Source organism: Agelaius tricolor, unplaced genomic scaffold (genome assembly GCF_023055355.1).
Source record: "Agelaius tricolor isolate 1412-34295 unplaced genomic scaffold, bAgeTri1.0.p SCAF_9, whole genome shotgun sequence".
In the NCBI taxonomy this organism is placed as follows: Eukaryota; Metazoa; Chordata; class Aves; order Passeriformes; family Icteridae; genus Agelaius; species Agelaius tricolor.
In genome coordinates, this window is record NW_027269269.1 from 30016016 (window position 1) to 30026690 (window position 10675).

Here is a 10675-nt window from a genome sequence, read left to right on the forward strand (position 1 = left end):
AATATATTCATCTGCAGTCTAACAAAGATTTAAGAATGATCTTGTAGCTTGAAAATTTTAGTCTTTTAGCTCTCTAAGCAGGCTTTAGAAATAATTCCATGCATTTCTTAGCAAGGAGCCTGTTAGCTAGCTTTCATTTAGATTGTGTGTTCTTTGCTTTTCAATTTCTTTTATCCACTAAAAAAATAAAAATACCCCAGCAATAGAGCTCTCTGAATAAAGTCATTCTAGGAGGTGTAAAAGTTTGAATTCAGAGTACAAAAGAGAATGTTTCCTATGTAGGGATTGTGGAATGTTAATAAGCCTGGCACATCAACTTGCTGCAGCTCCTTACAAGTCCTATAATTCAAAAAGTTCACCTTGAAGTTTGCATATAATTTTGCAATTCATTGTACATGTAACTTTCATTGTTAATACTGGCATTTTTTTCATACCAAGAATGAGACAATCAGTTTCAGTAGCAGCCTTGTCAACACATTAATTTCTTTTGGCAATTTTTTTGTCCCCATGTCTCTTTCCCTCCCTCCAACCTCAGTTACTGTGATATAACCTTATTTTATTTTCTTTCTCCTATAACTCCTGCTATTGTCAACACACATTGATTTTCCAGTTAAACACACTGATTTCTGAGCTTTTTGTATTTCAGTCCAATTGGACAAATCTTCTTTATTTTACAGCACTTAAAATACTATAAATTTAATGGATTTGGTTTGGTGGGGTTTTTTTGTGGGGGGGATGTGGGGGTGCTGGTTAATTTGATTTGGTTTGGTTTGATTTGTTTGTCAGTTAGCCTTTTTTGTGGGCAGCTGGTAAAGGCAGGGGATTCCAGCCCTCTACACTGCTCTCATGAGAGCCCAGCTGGAGAACCACATCCAGCTGTGGTGTCCCCAGCACAGGAAGGACATCAGTCTGCTGGAGCAATTCCAGAGGAGGGCTATGAAGATGATCAGAGGGAAGGAAGATTTCTCCTATGAGAAGAGTTTGAGAGAGTTAGGGTTGGAGAAGAGAAGGATCCAGGGACACCTAATAGTACCCTCCAGCAGCTAAAGGAAGCCTACAAGAAAGGTGGAGAAAGAGTTTTGACAAGGGCCAGTAGTGAAAGGACAAGGGGGAATGGCTTCAAATTGAAAGAGGGCAGGTTTAGATTAGGTATATGGAAGAAATTCTTTCCTGTGAAGGGTGGTAAGGCATTGGAATACACTACCCAGAGAAGTTGTGGATGCCCCATCCCTGGAAATATTCAAGGCCAGGTTGGATGTGACTTTGAGTAATCTGATCTCATGGAAGGTGTCCCTGGCCATGACCATGGGGTTACTAACTGGGTGGTCTTTAGCTTCCTCCCAACCCAAATCATTCTATGATTCACTATTTCTATCTACCCACTGTCTCCTCATCTCCTGTGCTGGATCCTGAATGTTTCAGATCAATTACTATGAAGCTGAAAGTTCATTAAATCTTTGGGATATTCTGCGTAGGCACTTGCCATTAAAAACAAGAAGAGAAAGAAAATACACAGATAATGCAGCAAATGGTTATAATTAAGCATTAAAATATTTTTGTGCCTCTTTTATTTTGTTGTTCTAGTGGATGAGGAATACATATATTATTTAAGAAAATAAACCAGGAAATCTGGAAAAGTGTTTCCTTGTGAATTTAAATTGAATGTGTGTAATATTTCCAGGGATCTCCAAGGAATATCCATTACATTTCTTTTGTCTATTCTTGAGCATTTTTACTGTGTGTATGAGGAGGTATAGAATGCAAAATCATAGAATCATGTAATATCCTGAGTTGGAAGGGACTCACAAGGATCACTGAGTTCAACTCGTGGCCTTCACAGGACACCCAAGAATCACACCCTGTGCCTGAGAGCATTGTCCAAACACTTCTTGAGCTCTGTCAGGCTTGGTGCTGTGACCACTGCCCTGGGGAGCCTGTTCCAGTGCTCAACCACCCTCTGGGTGATATCAGGAATATCACCTGTTCCTAATATCCAATCCTGGCGCGGCTTCCTGCCAATTCCTCAAGTCCTGTCACTGGTCACAAGGCTAAAGAGATCAGTGTCTGCCCCTCTTCCCCTTGTGAGGATGTTGAAGACCACAATTAGGTTTCCGCTCATTCCCCTCAGTCTCCCCTTCTCTAGACATGCTGAGCAAATGATGAGCAAAAAAATAAATCAAATGTTTAGACAATGAAATATTTATTTAATTAGTATTTAAAGACACATTGTGAGGGAGGCTAAGATATCTTAATCTGACTTGGAAATGAGTATGCATCCAGGTAAGGTGTAATAGTATGCACAAAATAATGTTTCAAGTGTTTTAAAAGACTGGAAAGTAAATAACTGGGGTCTAGCTTCTGTGGAAAGGTAAATAAATTTTCTACAATTTTAGTTTCTTTCCTTCTTCTCCCCCCTGCCCCTATCTGTTAGGCTGTCTTGAATGTAAATGGTAAAATTTTCACATGACACCTTCAATAACAGTTTTAAATTTTGAAAAATCTGTATATCTCCCTGGAAATATAGTGTGAGATATAAGCATATAAAAATAATTTGAAGAAAAATTAATTCACCTGAATAAATTCAGTCTGAAAAGCATTTAATCTCTATTTGCTCCTCCCCAGAAGACAGCTGGATACAGGGAGGGAAGATAAACACCCCTGTCTTTACTTCTCAGCAAACTATCTGAACCATGACCAAGAGGGATTGCCTAGAGGCATGAAAGAAATGGCACAAAACATCTATTCAGTCTTTGTCTCTTCTACCATCACCACTTAGCGCAAATGTATAGTATGAAGCATTTCATGAAGATGACTTTTCAGGTGAGGACTGGGCTAAGGCTGATTTGCCTTTCTCAGCCCACTGGACAGGCACCTGTCAGAAGGTAACCTGGAGTTGTTGCTGCAGTGTTGAACTGCACAATCTAACGCTTTGTAACTCTACACCCACTGTAATGAAATTTAAGAACCTTAATATGTAAAAGCCATATTGTATTATGAATTGCTCTCCTGCTTCATCAATGTGTTTTTTTCAACCAGCATCAGCCTAGGGGCTAAGAAAAATCTCCTCAGCCCCCACAAGCTGCAGCAGTTCCTCAGCTTTCGATACTTTTGAGCACAGACCTCTTTCTCGCACCAGAGCCGGGCTTTATATTCTGGCTGCAGTTACATCACACACAGGAGACAGTTACAGTCAGGCTGTGTCCACAGAAAGGCCTCACATTTTAGGCAAAACACTTCCAAAAGACTGAGGGAGTTGTTAATGACTTCAAAAATTACCTTTACTTCAATTGCTTCAAATACCTTTCTGCCAGGCCATGGAGAACACTACATTTGGGACACATTCCAAATGTAGTCCTGATCCTCTGCAATCATGGGCAGTGAACTGTAAAACAAAAGAGGCGCAGAGGTGATTTGGGAGGAGTGTCTCTCTTTAAAAGATGTTGAAAGTCCTCTATTTATATCACTTGAGGAAAGGGAATGAAAGGAGTGAGAACAAAACCAAAGGGCTAAGTGAAATGATTACATACAAGAAACAGATTTTTCAGTGGCTCCAAGTACAGTTGGGCTGGAGAGAAGAACATGATGTAAGCTTCAGGTATACCTTTCCATGGCAATAGGGGATTAAAAAAAATAGAAAATCTATGTAAAATGAAATAGCATATATTTATGAGCAAGATTGTATGTCTTGTTTATAATACCAGATTTAGTATGCCTGAAAATATATTAATCCTATGCTTTTAAGCTACCATTAATATAGCCATCAAAAGTAAAAATTATATTTGGACAAATCCTCAAAAGTGTATTTAACTACTACTCTTGAAATCTCTGTGAATGTAAAAAGCTAGTTTGCTTGTCTGCCCAAAAATTGATACGGTAGAAAAGTGTGTTGGATTATAGAGTATTGCACCACTGTAGATGGGATAACATTGAGCAGCTCCCTCGTTAGAGTGGTGTGTCTGACACAGTCCAGGTACAAACACCTTGATTGCCACTGGAAAGAAAGCTTGCAGGAATGAAGATTTGTGTTCTTGTCTGCAGAAGATAAAGAAGAATAACATACACGTGTTTGATAAAATGGGAACAGCAAAACTGTCTAAAATATTCTCAGAAAGGCTACACTGCAGGAGCTTATTAAAAAGGATGTAAAATACATAAATGTGTTTTTACAATACCTGCACATTGATGGAGCTAGAGTTCTTGGAAGGAAGCTAGTGGAAAAAAAATAAGAAAACATCAAAAAAGTGAGGTAATTCTGGGTGCTGATAGCATGATTCCCTTGTGTTAAGGGTATGATAAAGAACCATGTTTAGGGTGGAAAATCCAGTGAAGGACAGCAATACAGAAACTAAGAAAAGGAGAGAGAAACTTGTGTTTTAACTGAAGCTTATCACAAATGCTGATTTTCTCTTTAATTAAATATACCATCTTCTCATTTATTCTTTTTAGATAGGAAGAAGCAACTCAGTTGCCACATCAGATCATGAAATTAGGTTTTTTATTCCCTGACTAAATCTTCCATCTGGCAGCAAGTACATCATGATAATAAATATATTCTTTCTAAAAGGTCTCTGACATCTCTCTACAGGAACTCTCTGTCAGATAAAGTTCAAATTTTGATAATTTAGCTAAGTAGATTTTTCGGGTAGGACTAAGAAGCACAAGTTGTTATTCTTTCTTGCATAAATGCTACCTAACAATTTTTGCAGTTATTTTTAGACTTTGAACAGTTAAAAATATGTCTTGGCAGGACCACCAAGTTGTAACCCGGACCACAAAGCCCAGCTGAAGACTGCTCTCCACTGGAGTACTGCTGAGGGCAGCAATCCAGCAACCCCATTCTTTGGCACTGGAGAGGCTGCATCTGTAGCACTGTGCCCAGTTTGGGGCGCCTCAAAAGCTTGAGAGGCTGAAGTACTGGATGGAGCCCAGCAGGGGGACACAGGTTGGTCAAGTCAGGAGAACAGAATGGAGAAAGAAAGGCTGTGAGAGCTGGGATTGTTCAGCCTGGAGAAAGTGAAGCTGAGAGTAAGAGCCCTGACTGCTGCCTGATGGGAGTGTGTAGGGGAGACAGAGACAGATGGTTTTCCACCGTGTCAGGATAAAAGAATGGATGCAAGCTGCATCCATGCTTCACATCCAAATGTGAAGAAATTCACATTTGTAATTAAAGAAAATAAATGTTCATAAAGAATTAGGGCAGGTTTGAGTGTCACCACTGGAGATAATTGAAGCGTGACTGGGTAAGATCCAGAGCAAACTGATTTAATTCTGAAGTTGGATCTAAGATCTTCAAAGTGGGTCCTGCTCTAAGCAGAGAGAGTAGACTGAATAATCTCAAAAAGTCCCTTCTGTCATAAGCTGTTCTATCTTCCCAGGAAAATTCAGTTATCATTCAGATAAGGAGACATTTTCTCATACTTCAAATGGGTAAGCTGAGGCAGCAGTTACATAGGCTGCCTAAGATAACAAAGCTATTTAGTGGCATCAGATTTCAGTTAATGTTTGCTTTAAACCTTTCTTATTTCCCATTTGAAATATGCCTTCATATATTTTCTTAGAATCTGTGCTTATCCCAACTTAGCGGGCCAACTCTTTTTTTCACAGACTACTGATCCATGTGGTATTAGCAACATTGAACATACAAGTGCTTATGTACTCTTCCAGGTTGTTTTTTTAATTGGCCCTTGCACATTTTCATTTGTTGCAATGTCAGGAGGGCATAACAGTTTCATTGCATGTGTGAATGAATATACAAAAGTTAACCATTACCTTTAAGTAGACAAAAGAAAGCCATGAGTATGCATTCATTCATTCATTCCAGATGACATCTAATTTTTTAAAATTATTATTGTTCAAATAAATGTGAGGAGAAAACTAAGCTGATCTTATAGACAAGACACACAATATATGTATATATAGATACACATACCAGACTGATTTGTCAAAAAAAAAAAGCCACCAGCATATAGGAAATGAAAAATGTTGGCTTTAGGGAGCTCCTGAGGGAATTTTCATTCATCGCTCTTCAGCCAGGCTGCGTGCTGACACTGATTTCCTGACATATCAGTCAGCTCCTGAGAAACAGGTGCCACACACAGCCTGCTTTGTAGGTGCTATTTAGTGCCTTCTACTGCCTTACAAGTGTGTTAAGATCATCTATGCCAATTCAGCAAAACGGTAGGTTAGGGCCTTCATGTTTATACTTAAAGGCTTTGTAAAGCCCCTGGTAAAGTAACAGCTTCTAGTAACATGACAGGCATGTTACCTGAATATAAAGTAATGATCTTGTTCCTGTGAGTCTTGAAGATTTTGCTTTGCTTCATGTAGCAGTGCTAAATATTTCCAAATTTAAAGATGTTGAATGTGTATTTGCAAGTCCTACACTCCCTCAAGTCTGTTAAACTGCAGGCCAGGGTCTCTCCATGAAAGTCAGTCAGAATTTGTCTCATCTCACTTCTATTTTTAATTGAAAAATTGTGGCTCAAAGCAGAGATGAAAGAGTCAAATTGTAGCCCATTTACTAGAAAGAAGTTCATCCTAGTTATGACGATAAATTTTTATTTAAAATACAAGAAAAACCTTTTGCTAATTGCTTTCACATAGCGCAGCTGTAAATTCTTTTTTATCTGTCTTGCTGCAGTTTGTGTGTCTGCATTTCTTGTCTTGTTGTGATTATTGAAGAATGTTTTTTCTTTACTTTTTGGAGCTCTACAGTGCTGGCATTTATCAAGTGAAGACACACAGCACAGCCTTGCATAAATAATGGCACAGGGCCAAGTACAGCTGAGGTGGCTGCCAGCACAACTCCATTGAAGTCAAAGGAATTGCACCACGGGTGGGTTTGGCCCTAGGCTCAGGTCATGGAGGACTTTAACATGACAATTTTCAGTAATGCTTCAGCTGTTTGAGGTAGTTGAGTCTGGGTTTGCGTTTTGGTTGAGTACTGTATTTTGTTTCAAATAAAGGAGCTGAACTTCTGCTCAATGGGGTGAATGGGGCTTTTGTAAGTGGACCACTTCTGCAGTTTCTGTCCTCACTTAATCTGCTGTGAGTGCTAAATAACTCAATTTCATAAGATATCATGACAATAGTATTGGGGTCTAGTGAATTCCTGGGAAGATGCACTGTGCTGAATATTTTGTGGGGTTTGCTCTTATCTTTTGCTTAATATATTGTATTTTAAGTGACAAGATGCTGCCTGTTGCCTGAATGCCAGCTCTCTTTTACACTGGTTAGAAACCCTCTAACAGCACTGATTTTTAATGGTGCCTGGTTTGGTTTCTCTTGTTGGCCATTGTATACATACACTTGTAGTAATCAGCTTCACAAATAAAGAATGAATTAATAAATAACTTCTAGTGTGCAAGGATGGAATAAACTGTGTTAAGCATGTTGTAGTAAGGCAGGTCAGTAAGTTTATAACAGTATTATAAACACACTAAAAGGCCAGAGACTTATTAGAGGAAGCCAAAACAGATTTGGATGTTAAATTTGGGGGTGTATGAAAGAATGGCAAACCGATCCAGATGTCAGATTGACATTGCTAAGCACTTCTGAGTCAGTATCTCAGCATTAAACAGAGATGCCTGTCACTTGAAATACATTAGAATTCAGGCCTGGATTTAATTGATCATTGTTAGATCATGATAGCATCACATCTTTTTTAATAGTAGGTGTTTTTCTAAGAGTCAGATGTCAGAGAAATGTAGTGAAGTGAGAAACTTTGGCATATGTTTAAATCAAGTAGCCCCAGAGATATGTCTTTGGACTTGAAGAAGTTAAGTGTCCACAAAAAGAAGGTAATGTGAAGTAAATGTGCAAATGTGAAGAATCTCAATGATATTTCAGGGGTTTTTGTTTTTAAATATCAGATTTTATGCCAATATTTTCAAGCTTTGTGGGGGAGTAGAGAAGACAGAACTAAGATCATGACAGTAAAAACAAATTGTAGAAAACATTGCACGAAGAGGAATTTAAAATGCAATCAAATAACAGTTCAAGCTTGTGCAGCTTTGTGTCATATTTTACATTTCATAAAATAATATTTCTTCCTCAGTTGGTAGAAAAAAACCAACCCCTTTGGAAATAAAGTGTCATTTAAAATAATAAATCTGTTTACAAGTTTATTACAGTACACCCAAAATTTGTATTTCAATTATTTTAAATTTTAAATAAAAAATTCTTGCTTGTCAGTAGACAAATGTTATATATTATTCTGAAGAAGAATATCTACATCTAAAGTGCAGATGTAACTAGTTCTTGTAGCCTAGTTAATAATTTGGAATCAATAGATAAGTCTAGAAATACATCTAATCATAACATTGGAGAAAGTGAGATAAAATTTTGTAGAAAAATCCTTGCCTCTTTTACAGAAGCAAAAAAAATCCAACAGAACTATGTTTTTTTAAAAGCATGCTGTTAAATAAGAAAGACTTGTTTTATTCATTATTACTCTAATTTTCTCAAACTTTTTCTATGAATATTCTCAATAGAGATTTTTAGGGTCAGGGGAATCCCAACAACAACAAAATACAAACCTGCATCTCCTTTTATGTAAGGAGGAGTAAAAACATTATTAAATCAATGTGTTATTCTATTAAGGGATAATAAAAACATTAAGGATTAGTCCTGGGGAAAACACATACCCACACCTGTTCATTTCCCTGACTCGAATTGCCTTCACTCTGTGTGCTTTCACTCTAAGAGACAGCCCAAGCAGCAAACCCAGGGCTGTTCTGCCATACAGGCTGTGCACTGTGCAGGGCCTGAGGGTCTCACAGGCACATCTGGCTTCGTTCAGCTTTCCTGTCAGCTACAGCTTGGAACTACTGTTTGCTCCCACCTACGCTTTGTTCCACTGGCTGCTGTTAGCCAAACAGAGGAGATCGTGGAGGAAAGGTGAACAGGGGCTCTGACTGTCTCTTCCTTAGAGGCAAAGTTCACTGCAAGCACTTGGGGTGTAAAGCCTTCTTTGCACCGGGCTCCCAGATCCTCAGCAGTGCTAGGGGTAGCAGGGACATCTTTGAAGCTCCATGGCCATGGCCTTGACTCTGTCAGGGTAAAAACCAATGCTAGACAGACGATTAAGCAGAAATGTAGCATGTTCTGCAGTGACAATTTGTAATGAGGTTTACCAATATGAATATTCTGACTAATATGAATATTCCATTGGAAAGTCAACCCTGCTGATATTAACGGACAGATTACAGGAAAAAAACCAACTATGTGAACAGCATATAATCTGTCTGTGACAAACTGTAGTAGGTAAGACCTCCAAACAAGAGAAGCTAGGTGGTCCTTTCTTTGACTGAAACCACTGTTGCCAATCTACTAAGCTAAACACACATTTCACAGCTTGTTGCTTCTTGAATACATTCAACTGAGTTCACTTTGTGTGCCAAGTACTTGTTCAGAATACACTGAACATAACATCTAGTTTTTCTGCCAAAACTGCCTCTGTCAAGCTTCCCTCCTGCATTTAGCCAGCTACAAAAGCTGTTCCTTGCTAGTGAATTCCAGTACCACAAGTGTTTTCCCTGAATAATTATCGTAAGTGCCCTTCTTTCATTGCTTTATAATGTGAATGTTCAGATCCTCAGTTTTCCAGAGGAGACAACAAGGCTATTCCTACCTTGGCTAACAGAAGGCTTGGAAAGAAGGTACTGGCTAATACTTTGCTTGCCTTCTGTTACCTCTCTTCTTTAATTTACTCAGTTTTGTGTCAAACAATTCATTAAATCATGTCCTTAAAATCTTTCCAAGGAAGTGGGGAGATTCCTTCTGTTTGTGTTACAGCAGCCTTAAAGCAGCTTCCTTTTCAGGCATGTCTGCACCTGCTTGTCTGTCATCTCCCTGGACAGTCTGGAATTATACTTGCAAATATAATCGTCAATTTTTTCAGGGATTTGAACACAGTGGCATGCATGCTAATTCTCCTGTTGCTTCTCAGCCTCAGGATAAATAGCAGTAATTTCTCTTGAATTGTTCAGAGGAACACTCAGTACAGGGCATAAAGTTGGGTTTGGTCACTTAGGGTTAAAAAAATAAACACTTTAATTAATAACTTTCCAGTGTCTGTCTAGGAGACACTTTTGGGGGTTCTAATATAAATGAGAAAGTGATGCAGCTTGGTTAAGCCCTGTAAAAAAAGGCTTAGACTAGATAAGGACAACAATTATAGTTACTCTTTCATTGCAAATGTGAGGCAAGTGTATATTTTGGCAGCAAGGAGCAATCTGAAATCATGAGCTCATCCTTGCCAAAGCTGTATTTCTAAGGTCCCTTCGTATTTAGGTGCCTAGCTGCAAAACCATGCCAGCAATGCACTAACCCTCAAGTCACAAGTAGTTCCCATTAGTAATTTTTTTTTTAATTTTGAGTCTTGGTTTGCATTCCAAATATATTCAGTTGCCTGACTTACAGAGAGACAGCAGAGGTTTGGCTCCACAAAACAGCATTGTTACCTTAAAGATGACATCAGCTCCCCTGGATCCAGGGCTATTGTGTGAGGGTGAGTGACACCTGTATCGGGTCTGGTGTGCCTGAGAGGGGCGTGAGGTGCCCTTGCACTGAGGGCCACTGAGTTCTGAAGAAACAAACATTCCCAGCTCCGCTCACAGAGACACTCACATTCCTTCCCTTGTGCTGGTGCCAGTGGTGGGCTGGCCCTTGGAAA